A 17045-nucleotide genomic window follows, 5' to 3' on the forward strand; every position below is an offset into this window, starting at 1 on the left:
TCAAGGGACAAAATGTGGTTTGATTGGTGGTTTGATTGGCGTGATTTTTTTTTTTTTTTTTTTTTGGTTCGTTAGAACTGATGGAGGCGTGAAGAAGATGAACGAAGGGTTTCACTATCTCTTTTGGGTTTTTGGAGACCCACATGCAACACACGTGATCGCGAGGTTTTGGGCCCAAGCCCAAACAATTTTGAAAAATGCCCATTTTGTCCTTATGTGCGTAAATTAAAACTGAAAATCTCGATTCGTTAACGGTCTGATTTTTGTGAATGAGCTATGAAAACAATTAGCAGAGAATTTCCAATCCAATGATCGATAAAACATTCTATTCTAACCATGGTTGACATATTAAAAGATGGAAAATGTCTCGAAGTGTGTGAATGACATAAGTTATGCGAATAATAAATTCTAAATTTATAGATATTATCAACCCAAATCAAAATATGACTAATCAGCATAAACAACAAGAATAGGAAGTTGGGATATCAAGAAAAGGAAATACCAAACACCCCACCCCCAAACAAATTTTAGACAACATAGTTTAAAAAATTTGTTTAAAAACGTGGGTCTTTTAAAGTCAAATTCGCGAGACTTGCTAGATTACTATTTTTATAGTTTTCTTTTTTTTTTGAATACCGATTAATATAAGGGAAAACAATAAAGCAATAAAGACATAATTCACACTATAGAGAAACATGACTCAAAAATCGAGAAAACATGCAAGAGTGGAAAACATGAATTATGTTAAACGTGGACTTAGGATCCGGTACTTACAGCCACATACTCTAGAGGGAGGGCCCTGTTACCTTAATGGTGCACTTACCAAAATATAAGATTGGAATAGAGTACACTAAAGAATAAAATGAGTCTTTTATAGTCAGATACTCGAGACTTTATCTAAAACATATATATATAATGAACATGCAGTTTACCATATATCAACAACCGAAATAGTTATGGATCTTTTCATAAATAATGATCACAAGAAAAACACCCAAACATAATTAAGCACCATGATTTCCCAAAATGTGGCCTAGCGGGATGAGAGTGAATACTGATGGATCTAGAACCTAACCTAGCATGCAAAGTCTTCTTTATCCACCAACGAAAGGGTGGCCAAGTGAATGATCCTGAAAAAATGGATGGTTATGGAAGATATGGTGGATATGGATGAATTTTGGAAGTAAGGAATGGAAAAAATGAGAATGTGGGTTTATCATAATACTCATTTGTGGCATGGGTTGGTATTATCACACATCTAAAAATGAAGATATTGGGTGGCACTTTAGGTAGTAGTTTCTTACTATGAGAGTTTAGAAAATCATGAAGCACAGGAGAAACAAGAGGGTCAAGGAAAAACTCAAGGTTCCTTTGAAAAGGTGGAGGGCAGGGAACATTGATGGAAAGTGAATGAGTGACAAGATAATGTGAGGTGGGTGAATGGTGCTCAGCTAGAGCTCTCAGGTCTATATCATCAGAAGTTTTTAGATATGCAAGACATTCTTCAATAGGTGGGTTAGAAGAATCACTGGGATATTGGGTGAAAAATACTTCTTCTATCATGGCGTCAATGTTAGAACTTCCAAAGGAAAGAAATTGGTGCATCTGATTATCAAGAAACGTGTTGTCAAAATAATCTTGAGCTAAGCTCTTGATCATACTAACCTCTCCATCGACAGTCATATCTAGGAATTGTTACATCATTTTAAAAATATTTACCTCAACAGAAAGATGGACAAAGGACAAGAACATCGAACCATCACGACAGTTTATGAGCGCGTTGGTAGTAGCCAAGAAAGGACGCCCTAAGATGATAGGAACAGAGTCATTAGCGACTTCTGTATCGAGGATAACAAAATCAGCCAGATAGTAGAAATCCTAAATCTTAACAAGCACATTTTCAACAACACCCTTAGGATACTTAATATATTGATCAGCTAATTACAACATCATTTTAGTAGGTTGCATCTCCTGTAGACCTATTTGTTTACATAAATAATAAGGGAGTAAGTTAACTCTAGCCCCCAGGTCTAATAGAGCAGTTGTTGTGTGAGTATCCCCAAAGGCGCATTGTACAGTAGGACGACCAGGGTCCTTGTACTTAACGATTCCATTATGTTAGGATAAGGTTGGAAACTGTTCAGTTAAAAAGGCATCTTTAGGAATATTTGTTTTATGTTTAGTAGTGCATAACTCTTTGAGAAACTTAGCATGGTGTGGTAGTTTTTTAATAGCTTCGAGAAAAGGTAGGTTTATCGTTAGATTTTTAAAAACTTTCCTAATCTCATCAAAATTCGTATCCTTGGTTAACATGACTAATCTCTGGGGAAATGGTAGTTTCTCTCTATATTTAGCATATGGATCAACCAAAACCTTGGCCTTATGTTTCTTAGGTTGTGGTTTAATTGGTACCTCAACAGGGGTAGGATCTTCAGTTTCTAGTTCGGTATCTAGTAATTTTTCATTTGTTATGACTATTAGTGGTGTAACAACAGGCATAGTTATGGCGTTATCAACCACTTTGCCATAATGGAGAGTGGTGATAGCATTTAACGCACCTACATTTCCATTTTCATTACTAGTATTACCGCTTACCTCAGAGGTTGTGTTTGGTGTTTTAGGATTAGGTATAGCTTGACCTGGAAATACACATTTTGGTTGTACTTTCTCTTGGGTTAACTGTTGTAAGGAATATTAAATGGACTGTAAAATTTGTTGTTGGGTTTGCATGAAGGCATCGAAATGATCCGGTTGTGGATGTGTAGTTGTTACAGGTGGTGTGACAGGAACTATCTCGCGTTGATTATTAACAGGTGGGTTGTGATAGTTATTATTAACCGGAACGATACCTCTATTAGCATTATAATTATTATTGTTATAATTATTATAATTACCTTGTCCTTGTCGTGGTGGAGCTTGGTTGTGGTTGTTCGCTGGCCTAACATTTTGATTATTAAACCCTAGAGGTATAACTTGTTGATTATTTCGCCAACCGAAGTTGGGGATTTTGTCACCAAGGTGTGTTAGGTTTGCTATTAATGGAACAAACATTGTCCAGCTGTGCGGATGGATGTTCATAGACTAGAGGACAATAGGAGTCGGGATGTGCAAGACTCAAACAGAAATTACATGGAATAGAGTTGACATTCATGACAGGGGTAGGCTTTTGTTGCACAGAAATAGCTTCTACCTTTTTAGTAAGAGATTCGATTAAAGTTTTAAGCTCAGGATAAGATTTAATCTCAAACATACTGGTAGCCTTAACTGTTGAAGAAGAACTAGCGGAGCGGGAGATATCGTCACTACCCCCCCCCCCCAATTATTATTATGCTTTGTTTGATCTTCTAAAAACCTATAAGCCTCTGAGGCTCCTTTACTAAGGAAACTAACCCCATTTATTATATCAAGAACCTCTTTATGATGGTGTAAAAGCCCCTTGAAAAAGGCATGAACTAATGTGTATTTCGCAAGGTTATGATGTGGACACTCTATAAGAAGATCAGTGAAACGATTCTAGGCCTCTGAAAACGATTCATGAGGATTTTGGCAGAAAAAATAAATCTTGTAAAGCATTTCATTTGTCTTTAGTGGTAGGTAAAATTGTTTCATAAACGATTGAACAAGTTTGGCCCATGAGTCCACAGAATTAGGCACTTGGGTAGTTAACCAAGATGCCGCCTTATCAGCTAGGGTGAAAGGAAACACCCTCAGTTTAATTTTTTCCGCAGCTACCATAGGATGATGGAATGTGGTAAGAACTTGTTCAATCCTACGCATATGCTGATATGGCTTCTCATGGTCTAACCCATGAAAAACTGGTAACAAATTAAATATATTCAGGGGGATTTGGAAATCCCCCACTGGGTCTGCAAGAATGAAGCAATACTTAGGGCTATCGTTCAGGGCTTTGTAAAAGTCAAAGAGAGGAGTCTCTATTTCTTTAGCCATGATTCAGGTGTAGTTTGTGGTATACTAGATAGGTGTGTGCGTTGACGTTCACGAAAGATTACGTTAGTCGTTTTTTCCTTACTTGACCTTAATCTCATGCAAGGCTAAGTCCAAAGTTAAAGAAACATGCCAACAGTCAAAATAACCCTGATATGCTAGAGTAAATCCTCTAACAGGAGAGGCGAGGAGTGGAAGAAGGAGTACATGAATGTCTCCTTGCTATGCGTTTGAATAGCGTCTTGTATACATGATTTCAGTGTATTCAAGAAGATATCAACACTGAATAACTTGAAGAAATGAAAGTTTGAACTAACTTGTGAGATCGGGCTTATTCATAAAAGGGCGCGTGGCATGCTTGGAATTAGCCTAAGCAGGGCGCGAGGCGCGCTCTTGCCTTGGACGATGTCCAAGCACTTTAGCGCGGGGAGCGCTCTTGCCTTGGACGATGTCTAGGCACTTTAGAGCTGGACGCACTTGGAATTTGGCTAAAAAGAGCGTAGGGCACGCTCTTTGTATTCATGCAAAAAAAATTAGTTTTTGAGCCAAACAAACACTGTTAGAAACAAGGGTGGGTGGGTTTAAATGGGATTTTGGTAAGATTAACACTACTAAAGGAAATGAAACTAAACAAAACTAAGATGGCAGCGACGCCATTTGATAAATGTAAAAACTATAGTTTTACCTAGAGTTAACTAATTAAACTCAATAATAAGTAAAACGATTAAATTTTACTCTGATATATCAAAGTTCTACTCTCATTATCAATGCAATATGTGGAGTATAGAATTCGTTCCAATCCTAGCTCATTTAGATATAACGTTTCCTAGTTTATGTAATTCTAACAAAATCGATGAGAGTAATGAAATGAAATTATGCTAAGACGGTGATTTAACTAATTTAGATGTTATGATTTAAACTATGGCAATTCAATAATATGATGTGAATATGGGAAGGAATTAGGGAAATTTGATTCCACCTTGATTTGACTTAGTAAACTAGCATAGAATTTGTTGTAATCCTAATCTTTACGTTTTCACATAAAGGTTGGGTATTTCTAATCCCTAATTATTTATGGCAATCTCTACCAACTAATAATTAGCATGTGAAGTAATTAAACTCATTCTCATGGTGAACTAATTACTTTCTAGAGTGGAATAGATTATTACAACTATTTCTATGCTAACACAATCAAGTTTTCATCAAGGATTCCTCAAACCCCTTTAATGGAGGTTTTAGCTTTGATTTATCAAACTATCATTTATAGAATAAGAACAATAAGAACAAGACATTATTGAAAGAATAATAATTACTTTATTAATCTAATTGAAAGAGTCTAAGAATTCAGACTGTATTAAAACTGAATTAAAACTAACTTAGAACTAAGTTTATGAATAACTAACTATATATTTAAAGCTAATCTATATTATGAATCTAATCTAGTCGTCCCTAAGAGTTTGGCCTTACTCTTCTTTATATAGAAAAGGCTAGGTCTACAAAATCGTGCATGGGCTTTGGAGCCATGTTTTGGGCCATAAAATCTAGCCCAAAACATCGTTACTTCAGTCCACAAAGGGGTTTTCTACTGGAAATGTCTTCAATAGTCTTTTCGTCTACTTCTACTCCTCCGATTGGATCAAGGCCTGAACCATTAGAAATCTTGTTCCGAACCGGTCGTTTTGACATATGGTAGGCTCAATTCCAAGGTCTTAGTCCAAAGATACAGCCTTCAAAAGTTCTGCTGACTTTTATGCACTATTTCTGCCCGCGTTGACTTTGACTTTTCAACTTTGATCAGACTTTAAAAAGGCTTCTTCTCCTTGAATCTTGGTCTTTAATCATAGAACTTCTTAGCAACCAACCTTTGCTCCTTTATCTCGCAAAAGGGACACATTTCTTCATATAATTGACTCCAATGCCTGAAATACATAAAAGCACGTAAACAGTACTAACTCTTATTTATTAATCACATAATTGGTCTAAAAGTAATATTATTAAAGGGTTAAAACTACAGTTTTGGGCTCTTATCATCCATGATAGTCCCACGATTCATAGCTAAACCTCCATTAGAGGGGTTTGATTAAAGCTTTGATGAAGACTTGATGAGTTTGTATAGAAGAGTTATAGTAAGACATTCCACTCTAGAGGGTAGTTAATTCACAATGAGAATGGGTTTCAATTGCTTCATATGCTAATTATTAGTTGGTAGAGATGTCATGAATAATTAAGAATAAAAAGACCTAATCTTTATGTGAAAACATAAAGATTAAGGTTGCAACAACTCCGTACTAGCATATTAAGAATTAATCAAGGTGAAATCAAATCCACCTAATCTCTTCTTCTCATTCACATCTTCTCATTAAATTGCCATAGTATAATTTAGCATATCTTAAATAGTTATTTTCACCATCTTAGTATAACTAAGCCATTGCTCTCATTGATATTGTAAAATTGTTTAGATTAGGGAAATTGTTACTTTTAAGCGACTAGGAGTGGAACAAATTCTGACTCCCATTATTGTATGATAATTGAGAGTAGAACTTTGATAACAACAAGTGTTAATTCATGTTTTTACATCTACCGAGTTTAGTTAGCGTAAGCGGAGTAAAAGAAGTTAATTTTACCATTATCAAATGGCACCGTTGCCATTTTAGTTGTGTTTAGATTAGTTTCCATTCATGTTTTCAATTCTACCAATATCCCATTTCATCTACCCACCTGATTGTTTGGTTCTAGCTATGGTTGTTTTTCTTTCAGAATTTTTTTTTTCGACACAGTACTTTGAGCACGCCCGCGCCCTTATTAGTTTATTTTCTGAGCTCGCCCGCCCTCTTGTTACTAGAATTTTTTTTCAAACAGTACCTTGAGCGCGCCCACGCCCCTTCTGAAGAAAGCCAGATTCACAGTGTTCCGAATTTCTTCAATACACTGAGATTCCGTATCAAAGACATTATTCATACGCGTAGCAAGGAGGCATTCAAGTACTCCTTCTTTCACTCCTCGTCTCTTTTGTCAGAGGAGTTTTGATTCTAGTATATCAAGCTGTTGTTATAGGAACCGTTATGGTTTCACCGGATGATTTACAAACCGCAAAAACCCATGCGCAATGAATTAAAGGGGTATTCACGGTTTGGTTAGAAATTCATACCTTTAGATCGGCTAAGATAACTCTGAGAATATAAGATATATGAATCAGCGACCTCTTGATCTTCTGTTGTATTCCTATCCTTAGATTGGACATTGTGTGGGCAACGATCTACCAACCCTTTCTTTCTCTCTTTCCTTGCCTCTTTTTTCCAATCAAAAAAATGAATAGTGAATAGTGAATTCGGCCAGGAGAGAAGGGTTTCTATTTATAGGCTACAACAGGGACCATGAGGAGAAATTAGGGTTGGGCCTCCTGACGGGCTTGGGATTCCCATGTTCGCCCAGAACACACGGCCCAAGTCCGTCAACAAATGACTTATTCTACTAAAGGCCATTGTTGTACTACCGCCCTAATCCTAAATTACGTGTTACGTTTATGTTGATCTCCCCGTGTTTAAGATATTGAATGCCCGTTAATTAAGTCAAGTTACTGAGAACTACATTAATCAACTTCTTATGTCCTTGAGTAGTACCACTCAACCTCATTGTCATGTCAGATTACATCCACCTGCAGGGTTTACGTGACAATCCTTATGAGCTCCTTAAGGGGACATCATCAGCTCGGCTTCCTGCAGGTCACGGATTCCTTCTATAATCAATGGCACACCTTACATACAATGTCATTACCCAATCCATCGAGTTTGTTGATTCACAAATGAATCTCACTTATTGATGGTTTAAAGCAATGTACAATGCATGTAAGTGCCCGTTACTATATCCGGATTAAGAGGACAAGCATCCATAATAACAGAGGTGTTTGTTTTCTTATGTAGTCAGTATAAAGAGAAACAACCTCACTTGGTCCTGTTCAATACACACAAAGTATACTAGTGTAATCCTATAGTCAAGATAGACTAATACCAAATTATACTATAACCGTACCAATGGTTTGTCCAAATCTATCTAGGTTGTGAACATTTAGTTATACTTTATATGGTACTGATGATATGATCTTCTGTGTGTCACCACACACCATATCATCTACAACATAAAGTATTAGACGTATGCATATAACTAATAACATATATAATATGCATAACATTTGCCCATATGATTCTCATTCAAAATATAAAGAATTAGAGTTAATACAAAAGTAATGCTTTTTGTATATAACCCTATCAGTTGTTTGACTGCTGCTAGTGGATTTTTTTTTCATATTTGCCTTAGCCTTGCATGAGATTAAGGTCTGGTAAGAGTAAACCATCTAACATTATCTATCGTAAACGTCAACGTACTTCTGGAATACCACACACTACACCTGCATCAATGGTTGACGAAATAGAGACTCCTCTCTCTGATTTTTACAAAGCCCTAAACAATAGCCCTAAGTCATGTATCGTTCTTATAGACCTAGTAGGGGATTTTTGAATTCCCCAGAATATATTTAATTTGTTGCCGATTTTTTATGGGTTAGACCACGAGAAGCCTTATCAACATATGCATAGGATAGAACAAGTTCTTACCATATTTTATCATCCTACCGTAGGTTTGGAACAAATTAAACTGAGGGTGTTTCCTTTCACCCTAGCCGATAAGGCGGCATCTTGGTTAACTGCCCAAACACCTAATTTTGTAGACTCATGGGCCAAACTTGTTCAATTGTTCATGTAATAGTTTTACCCACCACTGAAGACAGATGAAATGTGATAAGAGCGCAAAACTGTAGTTTTAACCCCTTAATAATATTACATTTAGACCAATTATGTGTATAATAAATAAGAGTTAGTATTGTTTATGTGCTTCTGTGTATTTCAGGTCTTGGAGTCAAATATGTGAAGAAATATGTCACTTTTGTAAGAGAAAGGAGCAAAGGTTGGTTGCTAAGAAGTTTTATGGTTAAAGCCCAAGTTTCAAGGAGAAAAAGTCTTTTTAAAGCCTAGTCAAAGCTGAAAAGTTAAAGTCAACGCGAGTAGAAAAAGAGCAGAAAAGTCAATAGAACTTCCACAGACCGTATCTTTGGACTTAGACCTTGGAATTGGGTCTATTATATGTCAAAACGACCGGATCAGAAAGAGATTTCTAATGGTCTAAGACTTGACCCAATCAGAGATGTAAAAGTGGACGAAAAGGGTGTTGAAGTAATTTTTCATAGAGAAACCCTTTTTGAACATATATAATTAGGTTTTGGGCTTGATTTCATAGGCCAAAACATGGCTCCAAAGCCCATGCACGAAATTGTAAACCTAACCCTCTCCTATATAAAGAGATTTAAGGCTAAACAAAACTTGGCTACTTCCCTCTTTAGTTTAGTTTTAAATTAAGGTCCTCTCTCTATCCCTTTTTAGTTTAGTTTAGTTTTAGTTTATGAGTTTAGTTTTGTAGCCTCCATTAGAACCTTTTAATAAAAGCTTTAGTTTATTCAATTCAAGTATCTTTAATAAAGTAGTTCTTCATAATGTCTTCTTCTATTTATTATTATGTTTATGATAGCCTCATGATTCTTAGATAAACCTCCATTAGAGGGGTTTGATGAAGCTTTGATGAAAACTTGATGTGTTAAATAAAATTATTGCATTTAAGAGTTTCACTCTAGTAGGTTAGTTGATTCTCCATAAGAATGGGTTGAACTTCCTCACATGCTAATTATTAGTTGACAGATATTGCCATGAATAATTAGGGATCAATTACTTAATCTTTATTGGTTTGGATTGCAATAATATACACTAGCATATTAAGAATTTATCTAACTGAAATCAAATCCCCCTAATCTCTTCTCCATATTCACACCTTAATATTTAATTGTTATAGTATAAGTTAAATCATCATATAATTAGTTTCATAATATAAATTCACCTCTATAAATATTGCTCTCACTATTGTTTTCTTGTGTTTGATTAATTGGATTCTATTTATGTCTTGGTAGTTTAGGAGTGGAACGATTCTGTACTCTATATATTGCATGAATATACATGTGACAGTAGGAAATAAATAATTAATACCGTAAGGATAAGGTTAGAAAAATCTAATTGAGTTTTTACGGGGTATCAAATGGCACCGCTGCCATCTTAAATTCTTTCAGGACAAGAATTCAATTGCTTGAATCCAAGGGGAAATCCCCCATTCTCAACCCACCCACCCTTTTAATTTTTCATTCCTATTTCTTGAATTTTTGTTACTGTTCACTGTTTTAGGCACAGGGGCGCCCGCCCTCCATTTTACCTTGTTTAGAGCGCGCCCGCCCTCTTTTGTGTCTGCGGATTCATAGTGAAGAACACTACAGTAAAGGTATTTCTAAATTTTTTAAAATTCTTAAATTTTTAAAACATAATATGTACAATGTTATTGATTTAGTGGAATAATTTCAGATTTTTCCTAGTTATCTTACCTAGTGAACTATTACCAACTTTACACTACTATATTTCAGCTTTCACACCGTAAATGTCGGGAAAAACTGATGAGTAAGGTTACTTAGGAAGGTCCAAAAATTATAAGATTTTGAAAGGAGTATCTATCATAAGTCATGAGTTTACATTAAAAGTTTGAAGAGTTTTTTATTTGTTTTGACCATCTAACTAGTTGGTTGTTTTCAGTGTGTTTCTGCAGTTTTGTAACACTTAATTTCTGGAACAACAACCAATAAGGAGTGTTTATAGAACTCCAATTGCTTTAAAAGTTTTATAGGAACTCACATGATCAGTCAGAAGTCTCCAGTAAAATTTTGGCGATTTTTGGCTATGTTTGGATTGGTTAACCATTTGGTTGTTTTTGTGGTGTCTGAAAACTATTTCACAAACTTTGCAGGGCAGTAGAAAGACTTTCATAACTCTGATTATTCTAAAATTTTACAGACGACTTACTTGACGTCTTAGCAAACTACTGTAAAAAATTTAAATTTTTTGGACCGTATGCCTATGCCCTATTAACCCTATCATTTAAGTGCGCCCGCACTCTAAGTACTGGAGGTCGTGTCAAGAAAGAGCGCGCACGCGCCCTTATTAGCCTGATTCCAAGCGCACCCGCGCCCATCTGAAGTAAAGCCTGATTTTCCCAGGTTAGTCACTGGCTCTCGTTTTGTTCATATTTTTATATATATTCAGTGATTCCATCTTCTTAATTACACTGAGATTGCATATCAATGACGTTATTCATACGCGTAGCAAGGAGGCATTCAGGTACTCCTTTTTTCACTCGTTTCTTCTATCAGAGGAGTTTTAATTCTAGTATAATCAGGCTTGTTTTTTGTAAACACAATACCACACGCTTATCTAAAAATTTATAGTTAGAGTTTCGTTTGCATATTAATTGTCCTAGAATTTTTTTAAAAAAAACCATTATGGCATATCAACATGTAGACGAACAATCATGTGATTATTATGCAAACCCTTCACCATGTTCATGTTGTAGTAGTCCTTACCATTGGGCTTCTTATTGCCCATCATATCAAGAGTTTGAGCCTACTATAGGATATAATAATAATTATGAGCCTCAACTTTCAAATTTTTATAGTAACCCATACAATCAAGAGTTTTCTAGTCATCCAAACAATACATAGAGTCAACCAGTGTCGTCTACTTCTAGTTCCGTGATGAGTGTGTACAATGAACCAAACAGTTTTCCCTGCACAATTTGTTCAGATCCATACCACACCGCCCATTCATGTCCCATATTTATTCAGCATCAACCTAACCCATCACAATACGAGATCAACCACAATCACTCAAACGCCATATCCCAAGAAGGACTCATATCATATCCATTCGCCAATAACTATGACTATCAAACACCATACCAACCAGAACCACACAACCAAGTTCCCCCTCCGCTAATGACATTTGACAAAATAATGGCCCTAAACAAACAATACCTAGACCGGAACCTAAAGATGCTAAGCTCACCTACGCCAGACCCTTCCACCATACTAGAAATTACCCAACCATCTAGTTCGCCTCCCTTCCTAGACCAAATTTCCAAACAAATGACTGACTCACACCAAACATTTAGGGAACAAATGGCCAACAATAAAAAATCGTTTAGAGAACAAAATGACAAAACCCAAACTATGCTTCAGAATCTAGCCCAAATGATTTCCATGATCCCCTCACCTAACAACGAACTTTCAACCTTGCCAGAGATCGACACACAAGTAGAACAACCTATTCCCATAACCATACCATTCGAGCTAGTTAAGACCTACCCTGAATTTCATGAACCATTACCTACCCATGACCCTCCCATTAACTATTATGTTGACTCCACACCCTACCTGGATGAGGACATTCTTGAAGACAAGTCTTTATGACTTCTTTTGGATGACCACTCAAATTTGAGAGATGCCTCCAAGGAATGTCCCACTGATGATGACACATTAGAAGATATTTATAAAGATGTGTCGGAGGAAGAATTTAATAACTATTGGCATTCTCTTAATATGGACCCTCCTGTTGAGCATATCCAAGCCTTTGTGTTTGCTAACTGCACTCGGCTGGATGATTCCTCGACACATTCGAATGATGTCATTGAGGATACTTATAGTGTTTTAGAGGAAGAGGGTGAGTAAATAGAGATTAACAATTCTAATCGAAGGCATGAACAAGGTAATGTGCATGAGTTAAACGATGTACCTTTTTTAGCACAATGTGAATCTAAATTTAGTTTGGCAGCTGAGAAAATAACAATAGAAGAAATAAATGAATTTCTTCAAGATTAAGCCACGAACCACAACTGATGAACCACCAACCAACCACCATCCACTTGAGTTACCACCTCCTAAAATCTAACTATCTACCACAACTAAGCCATCCATTCACCCACCATTTCAGGGGAACCTCAAATTTGCACTTGAGCCAATTGCCTCAGAGACCCTCTATAATTTTTTCAACCCTCACGATGAAGAGTGTTTTCCTAGCACATAATCTCATGTGTACACCATTCCTGTAGTTGAGAGCCAAGCATTAACCGAGTGTAGTGAGAAACCTAGTTTGTCTTATTTTTCCTCATCTGAGCCACATGAAAGACATGAGGATCCATACTTCATTCCATTCTCACCTAAAATATCACTAATTCATCTTTTGGGTCATTCTAACTCATTAAAACAACTACAACATGATGGTTTACACATGTTCTTTGATGGGTTGCATAAGTTTTCTTTTATTCTTCTACATAATTGCTTCCAATTATACAACTTCTTTCTATTTGGGGGTGCATTTAGTATCATGTTTTTATAGCTAGACCCCCAACTCTTTCGACTATTAGTTTATAGTTGACCACGCATCATCCATTTTATGCCACCCTAGTTTCTTGCTTGTTTGGTGGTGTGCACAGTCTAGGGGAATCTGACTTAAAATGACCCCACATTAAGTTTAGGGGAATCTGACTTAAAACGACCCCACATTAAGTCTAGGGGAATCTGACTTAAAATGACCCCACATTAAGTGTAGGAGAATCTGACTTTAAAAGACCCATATAATTGTTTGTAAAATACCACCTTAATGGAGTATAGGCCACAAAATTTTTCAAACTTATAAAGAGTTTTCAAATTTTGTTTGGGGTTGGGGAGTTTGGTCTTTCCATTCTTGATCTCTCAACTTAACACCACACCTCTCACTTTGTGCCTCGCACTTTTACTTTCACTTTCACTTCAGAGAACTTCTAGTACACGAAGCATGCACGCCCCCTATTTTGCCTATACTCAGAGCGCACCCACCCCTAAGGTACTGGAATTCTTGTCAAGCTTGAGCACGCCCACGCCTTTCCATAGCCTAATAAAAGCGCGCCCACGCCTTCACCTCAACGCAACTCCAGTTCTATTTTTTGTGTTTTTCCGCACTCACTTCCAGGAGTTTAGTAGTGTATTATAATGGATATGAGGTAAGTTTTAATTTTTGTTAATGTCTGCTTATGTCCCAAGCAATTTAATTCTTGTTATCCCCATAACGGGTAGAACTCATATAGAATTGCGTATGTTTTTCTTGATTTATATTAGTATGTTATAAATTTGTTTTGCATGTGTTCTTCAATTTTCACGCTTTTCCATGGTATTTCCTACCCTTCTTATTTTAATACTTTGAGGACAAAGCATGCTTTTGTTTAGGAGTGGAATAACAACACGTGTAATTTAAGGCACCTATTAGGATATATATAAGTATATTATGCACTTGTTTTCTAGTAAAAAAAAATAAAAACATTTCAAAAAAATAAATAAATAATTTATGTTATACACTTAGAAATACTGGTATGGTTTCTTTTTCTATGATGATAATAGTCTAGAAATTTCACATTAGTTTTTAAATTAGAATAGTTTTTAGAAACTTAGGTTAATATGTAGGTAATAATCATTGCATCTTTCCATAAATATATTGCATGAGCATCTATGTTTGTATTGGCAGTAAGTTTCTGAAATTTAGGCTAGAGTACTTATTCTACAAATCCTGTGAGAATATAGCCTTAAAGCCTTATATGAGTGAAATATTTGAGAAATGACACAAGGGAGAAGTAAATTCCGAATAGAGAAATCACACGTCCACTTGCTTGATCATTATACCATATCCTAAGTGAGAATTTAGGCCCTTTTTTTATCGATATAGCCATAAATTCAAACCTATATGAAATTATTTCTGTTAGTCACCCCTCTGAGCTTTTCTTTAGCCTTTTATAAACCCCAAATCCTTTACCCTTTTATACAAAACGAAATAAAAATAAAAATCAGCCTGCCCATTTTTGAATGAGTCTAAGAATAGAGATGAAATGAAGAATAGAAAAGAGAAAGACCTGTGAAACCAAGAATTTGTTAGTTGCTTCAAATAAGAAAATGAAGTTTCCATACAAAGAAATGAAATAAATAAATAAATAAAATAAAAAGTTGGAACTCCAAAAATAGAATCAAAAGAGTCAAAAGCCAAAAGAGAAAAAAGAAAAATGATGGAAACAAAGTGTAGAAGTAAAGTAATAGCAAGGTTTTCTCTAGTTACATAATATGAAGATTCTATCATCTCAGACTTGTCCTTCTTGAATATCCATTTCCTTCATTCTTAAACCATCACCTAATCCCCACAACACCTAATAAAGACTTCTAGCTCAATTAGGAATAGGTTAGTGTGATAGTAAGTGACAGATGTGTTTGATCGACTTCAGCTTCCTTGTGTGTCATTGAGATTGTAAGGTAAAGTGTGCCCACTGCACACTAGAGTGAGCGAAACTTGAGTGGAAAAATCAAAGTGTTTTTGTCTTGACATATATATGAGGACCTACTTAAGGGCGCTATTCCAAAGTTTCAGAAACGGACCTGTTATTGTATTTCATATCATAGTTCATTATATATAGGTTTATCCGTAGATGATTAATTATTATGCACGTATTCGTTTAGGTTTCCAATTGGTTATTCTGTATCCATTGCTAGTGAGATGTATAGATATCTGAGAATAAATAAGGAAACATTAATTTCTATTTCTTACTTGTTGTAGTATAGATGAAGTTTGTGAGTACCTTCTCCGAACTCTCACAAGGCTATAACTCATCCACTAGGGAATTCCTAGTGGTTTAAGGCCTTGTTGCATATGGTTAATGTAATTGCACTCAACAAAATGACATTAGTTAGAACTCCATTTTTGGTTACTTATTTTAATTTCTCATATTTGCTTAAGGACAAGGAAAATGCTGTTTGGGGGTGGTTTGATAAGAGCCCAAAACTGTAGTTTTAACCCCTTAATAATATTACATTTAGACAAATTATGTATATAATAAATAAGAGTTAGTACTGTTTACGTGTTTTTGTGTATTTCAGGTCATGGAGTAAAATATGTGAAGAAATGTGTCACTTTTGCAAGAGAAAGGAGCAAACGTTGGTTGCTAAGAAGTTCTATGGTTAAAGCCCAAGTTTCAAGGAGAAAAATCCATTTTAAAGCCTAGTCAAAGCTGAAAAGTCAAAGTCAATACGGGTAGAAAAAGAGCAGAAAAGTCAAGAGAACTTCCGCAGGCCGTATCTTTGGACTCAAACCTCGGAATTGGGCCTATTATATGTCAAAACGACTAGCTCGGAAAGAGATTTCTTATGGTCTAAGACTTGACCTAATCAGAGTAGTAAAGGTGGACGAAAATGGTGTTGAAGTAATTTCACGCAGAGAAACCCTTTTTGGACATATGTAATTAGGTTTTGGGCTTGATTTCATGGACCAAAACATGGCTCCAAAGCCCATGCACGAAATTATAAACCTAACCCTCTCATATATAAAGAGATTTAAGGCTAAACAAAACTGGGCTACTCCCCTCTTTAGTTTAGTTTTAAATTAGGGTTCTCTCTCTCTTCCTTTTTAGTTTAGTTTAGTTTTAGTTTATGAGTTTAGTTTTGTAGCCTCCATTAGAACCTTTTAATAAAAGCTTTTGTTTATTTAATTCAAGTATCTTTAATAAAGTAGTTCTTCATGATGTCTTCTTCTATTTATTATTATGTTTATGATAGCCTCAAGATTCTTAGCTAAACCTCCATTAGAGGGGTTTGATGAAGCTTTGATGAAGAATTGATATGTTAGGTAGAATTATTGCATTTAAGAGTTTCACTCTAGTAGGTTAGTTGATTCGCCATGAGAATGGGTTGAACTTCCTCACATGCTAATTATTAGTTGACAGAGATTGCCATGAATAATTAGGGATCAATTACTTAATCTTTATTGGTTAAGATTGCAATAATCTACACTAGCATATTAGGAATTTATCTAAGTGATATCAAATCCCCCTAATCTCTTCTCCATATTCACACCTTAATATTTAATTGTTATAGTATAAGTTAAATCATCATATAATTAGTTTCATAGTATAAATTCACCTCTATAAATATTGCTCTCACCATTGTTTCCTTGTGTTTGATTAGTTGGATTCTATTTATATCTTGGTAGTTTAGGAGTGGAACGATTCCGTACTCTATATATTACATGAATATACATGTGAGAGTAGGAAATAAATAATTGATACTGTAAGGATAAGGTTAGAGAAATCTAGTTAAGTTTTTACAGGGTATCAAA

The 17045-nt window shown here is 35.5% G+C and overlaps 1 non-coding gene across 1 annotated transcript; it reads left to right on the top strand.

Moving 5' to 3' along the window:
* Nucleotides 1-3469: 3469 nt before the first annotated feature.
* Nucleotides 3470-3573, top strand: LOC147488104 (small nucleolar RNA R71). The gene has a single exon (XR_015203374.1). It is a non-coding gene; the product is annotated as a small nucleolar RNA R71 (small nucleolar RNA).
* The last annotated feature ends 13472 nt before the right edge of the window (nucleotides 3574-17045 follow it).

The sequence above is a fragment of the Coptis chinensis genome, chromosome 7 (genome assembly GCF_015680905.1).
Source record: "Coptis chinensis isolate HL-2020 chromosome 7, ASM1568090v1, whole genome shotgun sequence".
Lineage (NCBI taxonomy): Eukaryota > Viridiplantae > Streptophyta > Magnoliopsida > Ranunculales > Ranunculaceae > Coptis > Coptis chinensis.